Source organism: Neophocaena asiaeorientalis, unplaced genomic scaffold, assembly GCF_003031525.2.
Source record: "Neophocaena asiaeorientalis asiaeorientalis breed wild unplaced genomic scaffold, Neophocaena_asiaeorientalis_V1.1 scaffold91, whole genome shotgun sequence".
Taxonomy (NCBI): domain Eukaryota; kingdom Metazoa; phylum Chordata; class Mammalia; order Artiodactyla; family Phocoenidae; genus Neophocaena; species Neophocaena asiaeorientalis.
The window spans coordinates 12,780,479-12,799,658 of NW_020173198.1; the positions used below are offsets into that span (position 1 = coordinate 12,780,479).

Consider the following 19,180-nt stretch of genomic DNA (forward strand, 5'->3'; position numbering starts at 1 on the left):
CCAAACTCATTCTACGAGGCCACCATCACCCTGATACCAAAACCGGACAAAGATACTACAAAAAAAGAATATTACAGAACAATATCACTGTGAATATAGATGCAAAAATCCTCAACAAAATACTAGCAAACAGAATCCAACAACACATTAAAAGGATCATACACCATGATCAAGTGGGATTTATCCCAAGGATGCAAGCATTCTTCAATATATGCATATCAATCAATGTGATACATCATATTAACAAATTGAAGGAGAAAAACCATCATCTCATATAGATGCAGAAAAAGCTTTTGACAAAATTCAACAACCATTTAAGATAAAAACTCTCCAGAAGGTGAGCACAGAGGGAACCTACCTCAACATAATAAAGGTCATATGCGACAAACTCACAGCAAACATCATTCTCAATGGTGAAAAGCTGAAAGCATTTCCTCTAAGATCAGGAACAAGACAAGGATGTCCACTCTCGCCACTATTATTCAATATAGTTTTGGAAGTCCTAGCCATGGCAATCAGAGAAGAAAAAGAGACATAAATCCCAGCAAGATCTTTTTTGATCCACCTCCTAGAGTAATGGAAATAAAAACAAAAATAAACAAGTGGGACCTAATGAAACTTAAAAGCTTTTGCAAAGCAAAGGAAACTACAAAGAAGACGAAAAGACACCCTCAGAATTGGAGAAAATATTTGCAAACAAATCACCAGACAAAGTATTAATCTCCAAAATATATAAACAGCTCATGCAGCTCAATATTAAAAATATAAAAACCCAATCCAAAAATGGGCAGATAACCTAAATAGACATTTTTCCAAAGAAGACATACAGGTGGCCAAGAAGCACATGAAAAGCTGCTCAGCATCACTAATCATTAGAGAACTGCAACTCAAAAGTACAGTGAGGTATCACCTCACACCAGTTAGAATGGGCATCATCAGAAAATCTACAAACAACAAATGCTGGAGAGGGTGTGGAGAAAAGGGAACCCTCTTGCACTGTTGGTGGGAATGTAAATTGATACAGCCACTATGGAGAACAGTATGGAGGTTCCTTAAAAAACTAAAAATAGAATTACCATATGACTCAGCAATCCCACTACTAGGCATATACCCAGAGAAAACCATAATTCAGAAAGACACATTCACCGGGGCTTCCCTGGTGGCGCAGTGGTGGAGGGTCCACCTGCCGATGCAGGGGACACGGGTTTGTGCCCCGGTCTGGGAGGATCCCACATGCCGCAGAGCGGCTGGGCCCGTGAGCCATGGCTGCTGAGCCTGCGCGTCCGGAGCCTGTGCTCCGCAACAGGAGAGGCCACAACAGTGAGAGGTCCACATACCGAAAAAAGAAAAAAAAGAAAAAAAAAAAAAAGAGACACATTCACCACAATGTTCATTGCAGCACTATTTACAATAACCAGGTCATGAAAGCAACCTAAATGCCCATCGACAGACGAATGGATAAAGATGTGGTACATATGTACAATGGAATATTACTCAGCCATAAACAGGAACGAAATTGGGTCATATTTAGAGACGTGGTTGGATCTAGAGCCTGTCATACAGAGTGAAGTCAGAAAGAGAAAAACAAATATCGTATATTAATGCATATATGTGGAACCCAGAAAAATGGTACAGATGAACAGGTTTGCAGGGCAGAAACAGAGACACAGATGTACAGAACCAACGTATGGACACTAAGCAGGGAAAGTGGCAGGGGGGTGGGGGGTGATGGTGGAATGAATTGCGAGATTGGGATTGACATCTATACACTAATATGTATAAAATGGATAAGTAGTAAGAACCTGCTGTATACATAAAATAAAAATAAATTAAATAAACTGGTACAGAGTCACTTCGACAATATCCTATTGGTCAAAGTAAATCAGAGGCCAGTCCAAATTCAGTAGGTGGGAAAGCAACTCCACCCACCTCTTTGGTGACAGAAACTGCGAAGTCACATGGAAAAGAGTATGCATACCGGGAGGCTGAAGAATTGGTCCTACTGTGCTAATCTACCACACAAAACAATACCCAAGCAGACCAACAAGATCAACTTAAATTACTTCCTGCTCTCATATCTCACTAATTCTGGTCTGAGGCTGAATATCTATGATCCAATTTCCCTCATCCCAGAAAAAAGAATAGCCCAGTGACCTGAGTTCTGTAAGATGTGAGTCAGTGTCACTGATCATTAGCATGTCTAGCAGGACCAGGAGGTGAAACAGAAGCTGAGAAGTTAGGTCGTTTGTAAGGAGATGCTGATGGCACTCACTGTCTCTAACCCCACCGACTTCACTCCTCTTGTTCGCCTCTATCCTGCTAAATGGGCTAGATTCCAAGGAGTTTGGGGAAGGTGAAGTCTCTGGCCTCAGATACAGATATTTAACAAGTGTCCATCACTTTATCAACCACAGGCTAAGCCATCTTGGACTTGAATCCTGAAAATAGTGGAGGAGAAATTTGAGAAGACCTGCCTTGTTATGGACACCTACTAGGTAGTCTGACCATCTCACAATGATCATTACTATTGGTCTTCACATCTACAGACATAACAGTGGGCTCCTGGAAGTCTGTTTATGCAACAAAACAGCAACACCCCCATGCCTGAATCAGGTCGTTTAAATGTAAGTGAGCCCCTGATCCAAGCTGGGTCAGAATCCTTCCTTTAGAATTTTGAATTGAGATATTCACTCCTTCTGGTGGTTGGCTCTGTAATAGTTTGGGTAGCGTGGGGTTGGCAGACTCTGTCCGTTCTGAAAATATCACGTGGATCAGAAAAGCAGAGAAAGAAAGGTTTCAGGAAAAGAAAACAGTGAAACATGGAGTAGTAAAGAAAATCTAAATGGCTTCCAAATCCCTTGTTTTGGTAACTTCTTATAGTGGGATTTTGTTGTTTTTGCCTGTCCAATATTCATTCTTCCTTATTCGGGTACTAATACGTTGAATTTCCTATGGAGAACCATCCCTTTCCCACCTCCACCCAGGTTCATTTGCATAAGAGCTGACTATACCCTAATTCCAGGGGAGGGTATGACACCCAAACCTGGCCATAAGAGCATCAGATCCCTCTGGCCACAATTATAATTTCAGGGGTGGGAATATGACCCAATCAGAGCCAATAAATCTCAAGATTTAGGCAAATGAGACTAGAAAAAAGATGTGAGCCCAGAGTTGCTGGCCACCATCTTGCCACCACTAGAATAAAGCCTGCTTGAAAACAGAGCCAGCAGAAGGCAGGGCTGAGAGACGGAAACTAAGTCCCAGTGACATAGCATAGGTTTAGTGCCTTGATCCAGCTGTGAGTGAAGCAAATCTTCAGGGAACCTTTTAGCAACAAGCCAATAAACGTTTTTTTGTCTTAACAAGTATGAATTGGGTTTCTGTTTCTTACAACTAAAGGTCACAGTTATGACTTCAGTGAAGCCAAGTCACATTCCTGTCCATAAGAGATAGAATTCTAATAAATCCCTCTTTCTTTTTTACCTACGGAGCTCAAGTAGTTTCTCTAAACAATCAAGAGTCACAATTCAGCTCTTTCTACTTTTTATCATATGAGGATGAAAAGTGAGGGAATGAGGGCACTCTAACATTTACTCTGTACTATGCCCTATGCCAGGCACTTTACCTCACTATCCAATCAGTTCTGCTATAGTATAACATATGCATTCCTAAAATTCACCGCACTATGCACCATTGTACAATAAAAACTACAAAGTTTATGGGGAAATGAGGTTGGCACACAACACTCAAAAACTTCATCAGTGACACATTTAAAAAAACACAGAAAACTGCTAAAAGTGGAAGCATAGTTTTACACATATTAAATGGTTTTTAAATACACACATACTACAATAAATATGACCCTTTACCTTGGAAAAGACCTGAAATTGGCTTGTGAAGGTGGGGGGTTGGGAAAACTGCAGCTGATGTGTTGTGAGGTGGTGGAACTGATATCAGTTATCTGAAATCAGACGGGAAGTTTTAACACCAGACGCGGATGGGTGTGGCTCATAACTTAGGTATCAGGTAGATGCTTGAGGTGTGTGCACATATAACATTCTGTGTATTCTTACATGGCTTATTTCAGCTGAGGGCAATTTCTTTCATTCACCTATTGCTTCTCACTGATGAAACTGTACATAAGTAAATGTGAAATTCACATTATGTTCAAATTGCTTCCTAATATATCAATCTCATTGGAACAAATTCATGTTTCCAGGACAAGTGTTATAGCAGAACTAACTATCTCATATGAGCCTGACCTTAATCTTATGGCATAGATATTATTTCTTTCATTTTAAAAGTACAGACCTTGAGGTTCGGGGAGCCAGGGAGTGGCCGAGGCTTAGATTCAAAGCCATGTCCATCAGAACTCTAGTGCTCACGTGCTTTCCACACTGGCAGGCTCCATCTCAACGCCAGTGTTTCCTAGGTTACATATCTAAGTTGCCTTACCCTTGGCTGTCCTCTCTTCAGGTCTCAGGAGTTACATTACATAAGATTCTGTACTGAAATTTTAAAAATCTGGCACAGTACGTAGTGACCACGTCACGTTTTCTCACTCCACCTCAGTTACTCCATCTATAAAATGGGGCAGTGTCCATCTGCTACCCACCCACCCTATGGAGAATGTGCAATAGCTGAATACGTTGTTGACAAGGCAATAGCCTCATACAGTTCACAAAGCATGAATAACTGGGGCCTCTTCATCCAAACCACTCCATTTGACAGAGGAGAGCAGGGGACTCACCGAGGTCACACAGGAAGGTAGTGGCAGGAGAGGGATTAAAATCTGGGACTGTGGATCCTTGGCAGAGTCATTACCAATATGCCTGGGACAAGACCCATTGTAACCATGGTGCCCAGTGGCACCTGATTGAGCCATGGTTTACTCAAACTAGCCCCTCCATGAACACAGCAGAGCTACAGGGATGGCCAGGACGTGTGTGCTCAGCTTCCCAAGCTTTGCAGTTTCGCGAAGTCTCTTGGCTGCACATAAAGCCACAGCCCAGTATTCTGACACTGAGTAATAGCCCTATGCTGGGAGCCAGACTAATCAATCACTCAAGTATTTACTGAGAACTCCCCTGTCAGTGACTCCCGCTCTTCTGCCATGAAAGGGCCTTTCAGGATTCATCTCCCCCATTGCGTTCCTCTCCTACAAATGTTTGTATAGGGTTTGCCTACCCAGCAAACTGCATTTATTAAGGAATAATTCATTCTTTCCAACCATATTTTATTCATCAAAGCTTTAAAGGCTACCAGTCAAAGTCTCTGGCCTGCGGGAGACAACCACACTGTGACATTATACAGTGCTGGGTGATTCTAGCCGAGAGTAGAATTGTGATGAAAGTTTCCACTCACTCATGGGGTCTGCATCTCAGGTTGGCTTCCCTCAGAAGCAGGCTCTGAAATGAAGTCTGAATGCAAGTAGTGTAGTTAGTAGTTAGGAAGGAGCAGGGAAGTTAGACGGGGAAGGGGCGTAAGACAATCCAGTCTTAAACGGCAGGGGGCGACTGAGGCTCAATCCCAAAATGTGGGTGAGGGAGGGGGACCTCCTGAGAGATGCTGTAGAACGTGCCTCGGGGTTGCCTCACCCAAGAGATGAGAAAACTGGGGTAGCCATCACTGGCTGAGAGATACTCCCAGGGGCATCAAGTCTCTAGCACTTCTAGGCCACCTCACATGCAGGAGAGCATGCCAGAGGGAACCGTCATATGGAGTGAGCGGAAGGTTGCTGTAGTGGAATGCCATCACTATGTGTGGGAATGAAAGGACCGAGGAGATATGGGCAGGGCACCCATACACCTGCTACACCTGGTTATAGGTAAATACTCAGTTTTTTTAAGTCATTTGAAATATTAAAAATAGTAATAATAGATGACATTGATTAAGTGCTTACTGTGTGCCAAGCACTTGATATGAAGTATCTCATTGAATCCTCACAGTACTGTCATAGGGTAGGTCTTACAATTATACTCATTTCATAGAGAAGGAAATTGATTTTTGGAGAGCTTCAACAAATTGCCTAGGATCAAGGGGCCAAGAAGAAGCAGCACTGAGATTTGAACCCACGTGTGTCTGACTTCAATGCCTTTGCCCTTCTACTACCTCATGCTTGCAGAAATCACAAAAGTGATGAAACAGGTGGATCTGTCTCATTCTGGATGATGAGGGGTCTGAAAGAGAGAGAGGTACCCAGCCAGGAAGGTATATCCAGAGAAGGTCTATGTAGAAGACCTCTATGGCATCTACATCCATTTCTCCATCTTCTAGCAACAACACCTCTGCTTTCCTCTGGGAATGGACGACTCCCCTATTCACACTCTGTAGTTTTGGAGGGCTGACCCCACCCCCTGGCTCTAGCACATGACCCAGGCCTGACCAATCAGAGAATTCCACTATCATCCCCAGACAGTGACTGGTTCGAGGAAGGTCACATGACCTCAGTTAATCCAATGACAATCTATGCCATTACTGTAATATAGAAAGAAGCCCTCTTTCCCTTGGGGCTGCTGAACTGAGGGTCATAAATTACTGAGAGCTGGCTTTGCTACCACATGGGGAGAGCCTGCCTGCAAATGAAGCCGCATTGAGGTAAGCAGAGCCAGAGAGAGAGGCAGATTTTTCAATAAAACTTATTGAGGTATAATTTGCACAAAATAAAATGCACCCACGTTGAATGTACAGTTTGATACATTTTGACACATGCATATGGTCAAGTAACCACCATGACAAGCACGAAATAGAACATGTCCATTACCTTAGAGGGGTCTCTCACACCTGTTTGCAGTCAATTACTCCATCCCAACTCCAGGCAACCACTGGTCTACTTTCTATCACTACAGGTTTACCTTTTAAAATCTCATATAAATAGAATATACAGATGTGCCTGGCTTCTTTCACTCAATATAATGCTTTTGAGATTCAACCTTGATTTTGTATGTATCAATATTCATTTTATTGCTAAGAGTTATCCCATTGTGTGGCTATTCCACAGCTTGTTTATTAATTCTCCTGTTGATGGACATTTGGGTTGCTTCCAGTTTGGGGCTATTATGAATAAAGCGTCTATGAATATTAGTGTAGATTTCTTTGAGTGGATATAGTTTTCAATTCTCTTGGGTAAATACATAGGAGGGGAATTTCTTGGCACACTAAGTGTATGTTGAATTTTATGTTTCACTTTTTAAGCAACAAAAGGTAAACTTTTAACAAGGTCTTTTGAGCAACTGTTCCTAGTTGGATTTCTAGGCTTTTTGCTACATGACCCAATTAATAACATTAATTGTTTAAGCAAGTTTGAGATGGGTTTTATTCCTACTTATAACTGAAAGAATACTGATGGAGTCCATCTCCCAGGTAATAATATCTATAAGTGTTGGCCAGTTTCCAAAGAAACCTGGGGATTTTTCACCCAACACTTGACAACCAATAGTAAAACTCAATATTGAGAACAGAAATCTTGGAGTTCCCTAAATATTTTGTTGTTCAATAGATGAGCTATAGCCCCGAAGACTCGGGTGCAGTGATTCAGATGGTCAAGGGGAGTCTCCTCAAGTCTCTTCCAGACAACAGAACCATACAGGAAGTTATGGTACCCTGAAGGCAGAGCTAATGACTTTGGGTCTTAAAACCTGAGGTTTTGACGTTGATCCAGGAGGGGCACTCTTTCTTTAGCCAAAGTCTCTGAGCTTCACATTCTTCTCCTATAAAATGGAGATAATACTAATCAGCACAACTAATTGGAAGTTTTGCATTGTACCAAGTGCTTTATATGCATTATACAGGTAATCCTCAAAACAATCCTATACGAAGATTCACATTATTACTCCTATTAACAGATACTGAAATTAAGGCTTACAGAGGTTAAGAACCGACCCACAGTGAACGTAAAACAGTGTAATCACTATGAAAAACAACACAGAGTTTCCTCAAAAACATTAAAACTAGAACTACCATAAGATCCAGCAACCTCACTTCTAAGTATATACCCAAAAGAATTGAAGTCAGGATCTCAAGAGACAGTTGCCCTCCCAGTGTTCACTGCAGCATTATTCACAGTAGCCCATATAGGAGAAGAACCTAAATGTCCATTGACAGATGAATGATAAAGAAAATGTAGTATATACATACAGTGGAATACTATTCAGCCTTAAAAAAAAAGAAAGCAGGAAATCCTGCCACATGCGACAACATGGATGCATCTGGAGAACATTATGCTGAGTGAAATAAGCCAGTCACAGAAGGACAAACGTGGCATGATTCTACTTATATGAGGGATCTAAAGTAGTGAAATTCATAGAAGCAGAGAGTAGAAGGGTGGTTGCCAGGGCCTGGGGGGAGGGGGAAGTGGGGAGTTGCTGTCCAAAGGGTATAAAGTTTCAGCTATGCAAGATGAACAAATTCTAGAGATCTGCTGTCAAAATAGTGCCTATAGTTAAAAATACTATAATAAAAATTGTAAAATTTTGATGAGGGTAGATTTCATGCTAAGTATTCTTGCCACATTTTTTTAAATATGGAAGAACAAAAAAGAACTGACCCACAGCTAGAAAGAAGGATGTTAAGGTGGCATCTGTGTCAGACTCCCAAGCAGGCACTGAACCACCATGTTCTACTAATTAACAAATGCACACTGAGTGCCCATTGGGAGTGATGTGCCATGTTGGTGGTTCTCACCTTCGGCTGAACATCTGAAGCCAGTTGGCTGAATCCTTTGGAGACTTTAAAGGATCCCAATGCCCAGGGCACACTCTGAAACAATTAACTTAAAATCTCTGGAAGTGAGACCAAGGCATCACTATTTTCTACAGCTCCCTAGAGCTTCTGATGCATCACCAAGCTTGAGGACCAGTGGTCTGGGACAGTGGTTTTCCAACTTGAGCATGCATGAGGGTCACCTGGAGGGCTTGTTAAAACAGACTGCCAACACCCAGGCCCAGAGTCTCTGATTCAGCGGGTTTGGGGTATATCCTGAGAATTTGCATTTATAACAAGTTTCCAGGTGATGTTGGTGCGGCCAGTCTAAGGACCAAATTTTGAAGACCAGTGGTCTAGGAAGATAGAGAAAAAGAATAATTAGCCCTTGCCTTTAAATTTGTCCCTATATAATAAATAAACATTTACAATCCAATGTCATAAGTATGATGATAAATGAAGTATGGGGTATTCTAGAAATTCAGAGAAGGGGGACATCACATAAGCCTAGAGGTTCAGAGAAAATGCCAAGAGAAGATGATGTGCTGAGTTTTAAAGAATTGTCTCAGGGCTTCCCTGGCGGTGCAGTGGTTAAGAATCCTCCTGCCAATGCAGGAGACAGGGGTTCGAGCCCTGGCCCAGGAGTATCCCACATGACAAGAAGCAACTAAGCCCGTGTGCCACAACTACTGAAGCCCGCGCGCCTAGAGCCCATGCTCCGCAACAAGAGAAGCCACCACAATGAGAAGCCACCGCACCACAACGAAGAGTAGCCCCTGCTCGCCACAACCAGAGAAAAGCCTGCGTGAAGCAACGAAGACCCAAAGCAGCCAAAAATAAAAATAAATAAAATAAAATAAATTCATTAAAAAAATTTTTAAAAGAATCATCTTAATATACTGATATCAATCCCAAGGTAACTATGACTTATATGTGGAATCTAAAATACAACACAAATGAACCTATCTACAAAACAGAAACAGACTCACAGACATAGGGAACAGACTTGTGGTTGCCAAGGTGGGGGGCAGGTGGACTGGGAGTTTGGGGTTAACAGATGCAAACTATTATATGTAGAATGGATAAACAACAAGGTCCTACTGTATAGCACAGGGAGCTATGTTCAGTATCTTGTGATAAACCATAATGGAAAAGAATATGAAAAAGAATGTATATATGTGTATAACTGAGTTAATTTTGCTGTACAGCAAAAATTAACACAACATTGTAAATAAACTATACTTAAATTAAAACAAAAGAACCAAGATGACTATGAGCATAAAAGAGGGAAGGTGATAAGGCACCAGCACAGGGCCTGACTCATAGTAGATATTCAATAAAAGCCCTTCCAGGCCAAGTCACATGGGATCCCACAGTCTTCCACCCAGACATCCCTTCGCCAAGATCTGTCTGTCCCCTTTCATTAGCGGTGATGCTCAACACATTTGCATTTGACAGAAGGTACCTGGCAATGAGATGCCAGCTCCACCACTGCCACTTCCAGGCAAGCAGAGACCTCATCCTACAGATAGATGCTAGCCAGGGATAAGGAAGCATCATAGAACATGCAGATTCACCCAACCCAGGAACTTTAAGAGTCTACAGGGCGGCAGGCATCGTTCAAGGCGCTTTCTGTGCAGGCTCTGCAGAGGTGGATACTATCATCCACTAGTTTATAGCTGGGGATGTTGAGAATGCTGAGGCTCCGAGATCTGAAATAACTCACCTGTGGTCACACAACCCATAAGTGGCAAAGATGGGATTTGAACTGGGGTCTGTCTTGTTCCAACCTTCTTCTTCTAGCATACTACACTGTTTCTCTCTCAGGAAGTTCTGCCTGATTTTCTCCAATTCCAGCACTGGCAGGAGTAGGGAATCCAAACGCTTTAATATTTATCTGTGGGACTGGCTCCTCTGCAGTGCCAAGTGGCCAAGGGTGCCAAAAAGGGTGTTGCCTCTGAACCTGCCAAAATCTGCCTCTGTGCCCCGCCAACGGGGCTGTCCAAGCACCTGGGTTCCAGCTGCCAAAGGCAAGCAAGTGAAGGCCAGGCTGGGGGAGGCCGAGGATGAGCAATGACAGCTTCTGTGCTGCAAAAGAGATGTTCTGGTCTTGACCTCTCCCGACAGCTGCTAGCGAGAAGCCATGCAAATGCTTCCTTTATCTTAGAAAGACCACAGGTTCTAGAACCAGCAGAGCAAGTGTTCAACTTCTGTATGTGCTTGAGCTACTTGTTTACTTTCCTTGAGCTTCTGTTTCCATCTTTAAAATAGAGATAACCAATCCACCAAGTGTTAGCAAGGATTAGTGGTTATGAGAAATGGAGAGCTTTAGTCCAGTTCCTGGCATATGGTAGATGCTTTATTACTGTTACTCCCTCCCTTCCTCATCCTCTCCTTTCCCTGAATTTTAGGTGGTAACTCATGTTCCACAGTGTTTTTTTTTTTTTTTTTTTTTTTTGCGGTACACGGGCCTCTCACTGCTGTGGCCTCTCCCGTTGCGGAGCACAGGCACGGGCTCCGGACGCGCAGGCTCAGTGGCCATGGCTCACGGGCCCAGCCGCTCCGCGGCATGTGGGATCTTCCCGGACCCGGGCACGAACCCATGTCCCCTGCATCGGCAGGCAGACCCTCAACCACTGCGCCACCAGGGAAGCCCCACAGTGTTCTTTTATTCCCTTCCCTTTTCCTGTTTTATCCCATTCTGTAGTGGGTTGGATAGCATCCCCCCAAAAGTTTGCCCAAGTCCTAATCCCCAGAACCTGTGAATGTGACCTTATTTAGAAAGAAGCTCTTTCCAGATATAATAAAATTAAGAATCTCATGATGAGATCATCCTCAATTACCCAGGTGGGCCCTAAATACAGTGACAGGCATACTTGTAAGAGAAATGCAAAGGGAGATCTGAAACATTCAAACAGAGGGAAGAAGGCCACATGAAGAGAGACAGAGGCTGGAGTTATGCAGCCACAAGCTGAGCAACGCCTGGAGCCAGGAAGGCAAGGAAGCATTCTCCGAGACAGTATGGCCCTACCAACCAACACCTTGATTTCAGACTTCTGGCCTCCAAAACTGTAAGAAAATAACTTTGTGTTGTTTTAAAAGCCATGCAGTGGGTAGCAATTTGTTACAGCAACCATGGGACCCTAATACATCTTCTCCCCTGACATTTCCACCTCAACCCTTAGAGAAAAGAATCGTCAGTTAAAGTTGCTCAGTCTCCATCCTCTTCCCCTCATCCCAGCTCCCCGTCTTCCTACTTCCCATGGGAAGAGAAGTTGCTCATCAGAATGTCTGGAATTAGATACATGATCGAGCCACATTTTACTGGTGGGCATGATGACTGAGCCTTGAATATCAGAAGCCGGGCTCCCAGTCCTATTTTACACTTCCTGCCCTCATCCGTAGAAGACCGTTGTGCAAACATGCCCTCAGCAGGACCACTAAGGAGAGAATTTCTCAACGTCATCACTATTGTTTGGACTGGATCATTTTTTCATTATGTGTGTATGGAAAGGAGGGGGTCCTGTGTATTCTAGGATATTGAGCAGCATCCCTGGCCTTTATACTCACTAGATGCCAAGAGCCACTGCCTTCTCCCAGTGGTGATGATCAAGAATGACCACAGACACTGCCAAATACCCCTGAGGGAGGGGAGAGAGAGGCAAAATCACCCTTAGTTGATTCATTCCTGCTGTACAGGAGATTCTAGCATATATGAGGCTTGGAGGAAGGGTAGAAACACCCTGTCATCTTTCTCCATGAGGCTGAATGAGCAACTCAGCCTGGCACACCCAGCCCTTTCAGATTCAAATGAACCAGGAATAGAAAACCTTATTTGGTTTCTGGGCCTGACCTTCTTGCCCCAGCACCAATCCTTGTGTATAATTCCTTCAAAGAGGAGTAAGTGATAGGGTATTAAACTCACACTGAATGGCTGACAGTTGTAACTGCAAAGGTCTTGGAACTTATCCCTCCAAAGTTTCAGAGGTCTAGTATAGTTTAGTATATTTGGACCGTATAATACAAAAAGGAAGGGATATTGGAGATGCAAAGGAAGAGTCCTGTGTGCCATAGAGGTATGGACTGAATGTTTGTATCCCCCCCACCAAATTCATATTTTGAAGCCCTAACCACACAGTGTGGCTGTGTTTGGCAATGGGGCCTCTAAAGGAAGTAATTAAGGTTAAAGGAGGTCATAGAGGTGGGGCCCTGATCCAATAGGATTGGTGGCCTTATAAGAAGAGACACCAAAGAGCTCTCTCTCTCTCAGCCCCCTTCTCTCTCTCCCTCTCCCTCCACCTCCATCTCTATCTCTTTCTCTCTTCTTGTACACATACCAAAGAAAGGCCATGTGAGGACATCAGGAACCATCTACAAGCCAGGAAGAGAACCATCACCAGAAACTAAATCAGCTGGAACCTTGATTTTGGACTTCCAGCCTCCAGAACTGTGAGAAAATAGATTTCTGATGTTTAAGCCCCCCAGTCTATGGTATTTTGTTATGGCAGCCTGAGCAGACCAAGACACATTCTAAGGAGTTTGAACTTTGTCCTGTGGGTCAAAATTTCCCAAAGCTCAGTTCCTGGGCCATCTACATCAGTATCTCCCAGAGGCTCTTGCAAATACAGATAACCCACATCTACTGAATCAGGTGTGCTGAAAGCAGGGCCTAGGAATCTGCATTTTTACAAGCTCACTGGGTGATAGTTATGTACATTAAAATTGTATGACCAAAGCTGATAGGTGACTGGGAATCCATAAAGAATTTTAAGCAGACTTACATTTTGGAAATATTTCCAGCTGCAGTGCTTCTCCTGGACTGAAAATGACTGGGATGGAAGCAGAGAGAACACTGGAAAGTCTGCACATAACCTACCTGGGACTCCTCTCTGCTACTCTGCAAATTGCCTTCATCCCCGTGGAACACCCTCCTCTTCCCCAACCTTGCTCAAAGGTATAGCTTGCAAAAGACGACCCATGAAGTGAAGGATATGTGTGCTGGGCAAATGCTAGGAGGTAGGGTAGACAGACTGAGGGTAGGAAAGGAGAACAAGAGAAAAAACCAGGAAGGGAACAGGAGATGCTGAGAAACTGGTCTTAACCGACCATTTTCAATGGCTTCCTCAGGAAGTGGGGGCAACTGTGCGAGACTAAATTCAGACTGGAGGCCAGATCCCTCTTGCCAGATCTGGGGCCAAAGCTTTGAGTGCAGGGCATGAATGATAAGGGGAAGCCAGGCCAACACTAGCTCAAGAAGCCCTTTCCACAGTAGGGTTCTGCTCATTACGAATGTTCTCAAGACAGGCATAGAATTGGGAACAAAGGCTGGCCTGGGCGGGAGTCCAGCTGTGGCTGCCTCTGTCCAATCAAGGGTTGGGACTCTGAGCTAGCCCCTCAGTGGGGGACAAGATAGGACTTGGGGAAGAGCAAATGGTCTTGGCTGGTACAAGGAAGAAGTCCAAGTTCAGAGCTTTCTCCATTAAGTAGCCAAAAATGCTTGGGATCAACATACACACACTATTATATATAAAACAACTAACAGGGACCTACTGTATACCACAGGGAACTCTACTCAATACTCTGTAATAACCTATCTGGGAAAAGAATCTGAAAAAGAATAGATATATGTATATGTATAACTAAATCACATTGCTGTACACCTGAAACTAACAACATTGTAAATCGACTATACTCCAATAAAATTTTAAAAATACATAAAATTTTAAAAGTAGCCAAAAATCTCCTTTTAGACGGGAATATGGGCATGAGGGGATTTCTTTATGGCCCAGTGGACCCTTTGTTGAATGAAGGAATGAGATGAGATGGCCCTTAAGGAAAGACATTTTGGGCTAAATGCATGAATTGGTATGACTTGAGAAGGGCAGAAGTTAGCAGAGTCAATGCCCTTGCAGCATTGGTGTCACACAAGGATGTATTCAGGCCCCTCCTCCGATATTTACAAGCTGAGGAGCCTTGAGCCAGTGACTTAATTGCACTGAACATCAGTTTCTCTTATCTGTAAAATGGGGATAATAACCTACCGCATAAGGTTATCATAAGGATTAAATGATATAATCCATGGACAGTGCTTACCATAGTGCCTGACACACAGTTGGCAGTCTGTCTCATCTACTATTATTATAGTTGTTGTTGTTGATGATATCATTATTTTCGAAGAATAAGTACTTTCAATTAAGACAGATCTAAATGGGAATCCCAGCTTAGCCAGTAGCCGTGAGACTTTCAACAAATTACTTAATAATTTTGAGTTTCGGGCTTCCCTGGTGGCGCAGTGGTTGAGAGTCCGCCTGCCGATGCAGGGGACGCGGGTTCGTGCCCCGGTCCGGGAAGATCCCACATGCCGCGGAGCGGCTGGGCCCGTGAGCCATGGCTGCTGAGCCTGTGCGTCTGGAGCCTGTGCTCCGCAAAGGGAGAGGCCACGACAGTGAGAGGCCCGCGAACCGCAAAAAAAAAAAAAAAAAAATAATTTTGAGTTTCAGTTCCCTTTTCTACAAAATGGGGGTAATTATTCCAACACAGAAATCTGTTTATGAAGCTCCAATGAGATAATGTATAGAAAAGTGCCTTGTACAAAATCTCAGATCCCATCCTTTCAGAAGATCAAAGGTTCCCATGGGTCAGGGACCCCCAACATATACATAAACATTCACAGACTCCTGCTCATCATCTCAAAATGTACTCTGAAATTCCTAATGCCACAAGATACTCACTAGGCCAAAACTGCCTTTCTTGGGGACTGTGTTTTTATATTATTTTTTTTTAATCATCTTTTTTTTGGAGGGGTGGCTGCATTGGGTCTTTGTTGCAGTGCACGGGCTTTCTCTAGTTGCAGCAAGTGGGGGCTACTCTTCGTTGCGGTGTGCAGGCTTCTCATTGTGGTGGCTTCTCTTGTTGCAGAGCACAGGCCCTAGTGCACACGGGCTTCAGGAGTTGCAGTGCGTGGGCTCAGTAGTTGTGGCTTGCGGGCTCTAGAGCACAGGCTCAGTAGTTGTGGCACACGGGCTTAGTTGCTCCGCGGCATGTGGGATCTTCCTGGACTGGGGATCAAACCCATGTCCTCTGCATTGGCAGGAGGATTCTTAACCACTGCACCACCAGGGAAGGTGGACTGTGTTTTTAAATGTCTTAGAAAAGTGTCTAAAAAGTCCTAAGACAGGGCTTCCCTGGTGGCGCAGTGATTGAGAGTCCGCCTGCCGATGCAGGGGACATGGGTTCGTGCCCCGGTCCGGGAAGATCCCACATGCCACGGAGTGGCTGGGCCCGTGAGCCATGGCCGCTGAGCCTGCGCGTCCGGAGCCTGTGCTCCGCAACGGGAGAGGCCCCAACAGTGAGAGGCCCGCGTACCGCAAAAAAAAAAGGTACTAAGACAGCACGTCCCTGGATTTCCAAGATGGTGTTGACTTCACCTCCCTTCATGATTTCCCACAAGACCCATTCCTTTAACACATGATGTAATGCTTTTGTAATACTTTCAACATAAAGGTAGTCAGAGGTCCAATCCATCCATCAATCAACCAGTAAAATGAATGTGCTGAGTTGGGTTTGGTTATTAGCCTCACAGGGTTTGCCCAACACAAATGTAAGTGATGGAAACACCACGAACTGGGAGACTAGCTGCCTGTGTCTTCCTTCCAGAGACAAGAATATTCTCTGCCCTTATCACCACACACTACACAACCAACCACATGGACTTGTGTTTGTGAATTCAGTGTTACTACCCATTCCCTTCCCTGCGTAGATAAGTCACCGAAGATTTAGAACAGCTCTAGGAATCCATGGTGTAGAGAAAGGCGGGGAAGACTTTCCAGCTGAAAGCTCTAGGAGGGTTGAAACCATCAGCAGCTAGGAAGCTAAAGAAATTAGTTTGTCTTTGTGAAATTGGAACCAGACTTCAAAGGTGTTGATGAATCAGCTGCTCCAGACACCTTTGATCTGCAGGAGGGAATCCGTGTATCTATGCAGAGAGCAACAGTCCGCTCCAGTTGCAAACTACCCAGGCATCCTGACCGCATTCGAGAGTGATTTTAGGCTGGCAGTGCCCTCAAAGCCCCCAGCAGAATCAACCCCAGATGCTCAGAAAACTTGGTTCAAAAATCAAGGTGAAAAAATCCAATCTGTTCTCAGTTTTCTGCAGTACTGGGGAATGGGAAGCATAAGGCAGAGTAAAAAGCATTGGCTTTAGAGATGCAGACCTGAGTCCTGCATCTACCACTTATCAGGTGGGAAAAGTGTTTAACCTCCTTGAACCTAGATCTTCTCATCTGTGAAATGGGAGCACTGCCTTTCAAGTTTGTCACAAGAATTAAAAGACAATACGTATGTGTATAAAGCAGCGTTCAGTCAACTTTTTCTGTAAAGGGCCACATAGTAAATATTTTAGGCTTTACAGGGTCATATCGTCTCTGCCCCAACTACTCAACTCTGTCATTGCAGCACAAAAGCAGCCATGGACAATACATACATAAATAGGCATGGCTATGTTCCGATAATACTTTACAAAAACAGGCATCCAGCTGAATTTGGCCCGTGGGCTGTACTGCTCCAACTCCTGGCAGAAAAGCATTAAGGCCAGTGTCCACACATGGAAGACAATCAAAACATGGTAGCTTTGCGACTTCCCTAGTGGCATAGTGGTTAAGAATCCGCCTGCCAATGCAGGGGACACGGGTTCAAGCCCTGGTCCGGGGAGATCCCACATGCCGCGGAGCAACTAAGCCCATGCACCACAACTACTGAAGCCCGTGCACCTAGAGCCCGTGCTCCGCAACAAGAGAAGCCACCGCAATGAGAAGCCCATGCACCACAACTACTGAAGCCCGTGCACCTAGAGCCCGTGCTCCGCAACAAGAGAAGCCACCGCAATGAGAAGCCCATGCACCACAACAAAGAGTAGCCCCTGCTCGCTGCAACCAGAGAAAGCCCGCGCACAGCAACAAGACCCAACGCAGCCAAAAACTAAATAAATTAAAAAAATTTTTTAAATGGTAGCTTTGATGATGATGATGATGACATAGCAATGCTGATTAATGCAGGAGACCCACCAACCAGTCATTTGTTGTGTGCTTCTGCGTGTCCAGCCCTCTACTAGACACTGAAGGAGGGAAGTACCAGGCAGATAGGTGAGGCATCCACCTTCGAGACATCTTCACACATCAAATAGGTAAATAATAATAGGGTGAAAGGGAATACATCAATGGAAAAATATCAGAGGGATGTCTTTGAAGTCCTATGACTCTATAATATTTTAAACAAAAGGACAAAGTTCCACAGTGAGGTCTGATTCATCAGAGGGTGTGTGTGTGTCTGTGTCTGTGTGTCTGTGTGTTTAACTGCCTTAACTCTGGTTCAGAATCCATGTCAGCCCTCTACTGTGATAGACAGCATCACATCTCAGATTGGTGCAAAGCAGTAACCCAACATGAGATGCTCTTTGAAAATGCCCCTTTTGGTGTCCATTCTCTTTCTGGAGTCGGAAGGAATAACCAGGGGATGTGACTGTAAAGCCCTCCTGTTGGAGCTATTGCCAACATAAGGAAATAAGCACAAATGAAAGAGACTGAATTGGACTAATTAAAGACACTATCACTTGCTCTGTTTAATTACCTACAAGCAGCAGTTCCCAAGATGCTGTCAGAAGATGTTAATAAGTGTGCCCAGAAAATAAAAAGGGAAGAGTCTAAGGATTGTAGGAAATGCCCCTTCTTTGAGACTCACAACTCCTATTAACCTATTAAATTCCTTTGAATCCTAAAGCTGAGAATCTGCCCGGCTTTGGAGTCAGGCAAACCTGGGTGTTAATCTCAAATCTGACACCAGCTGTGTTAGCGTAGGCACATTCTTTTAACTGCTCTGTGCCTCAGTTTCCTCATCTGTGAAATGGAGATAATAAAAACACCTACTTCGTTGAGTTGTATGAGGGTAAAATGAGATGGTGCAGGTAGCTCAACTGGCACAGTTTCTATGTCCTGTAAGAGCTCTAAAGGTATCCATTCTTTTCCAACCTGCTTTGGCCACATTAACATCCAGACCCACCTAGCATGCGCAAAGCAGGAGCAAATGGGGAAATGCGAAAAGTGGTGCCTTGTGAGTTAAAGAAGATGGCCCTTTAGAGTCAGCTTTCTTTCAAGTTCATAGCAGGATATTTGGTGACTAAATGTTTAGAACCTCTAAGTGCTAGATGCTGAGGCATGGGACAAGCAAACTGGATGTGACCCCTGGCCCCTTGGAACTTAGAGCCGAGTGTTTCCACTGAGTCCATGGCCCGTGAGTCACTTCCAGGAGCCACTGGCCACGTGCTCCAGGCAGATGAAAGCCCAGCTTCCTTGCAAGGCCCTGAATATCACAGGCAAAAGCCTTGAAGGCCAACGCAGGCCCCAGGCTAAAAAATAGAGGGCTGCCAGCATCCTTGTCTCTGGGCCCATAATTCTCGAGGAAGCTGGTGGCAGCCAGCCCCGGCAGA

The 19,180-nt window shown here is 44.2% G+C and overlaps 1 protein-coding gene across 1 annotated transcript in view; it reads right to left on the bottom strand.

Moving 5' to 3' along the window:
* SHISA9 (shisa family member 9) overlaps positions 1-19,180 on the bottom strand; it is a 282,506-nt gene that overhangs the window by 174,115 nt on the left and 89,211 nt on the right. The gene's annotated exons all lie outside the window — the stretch shown is intronic.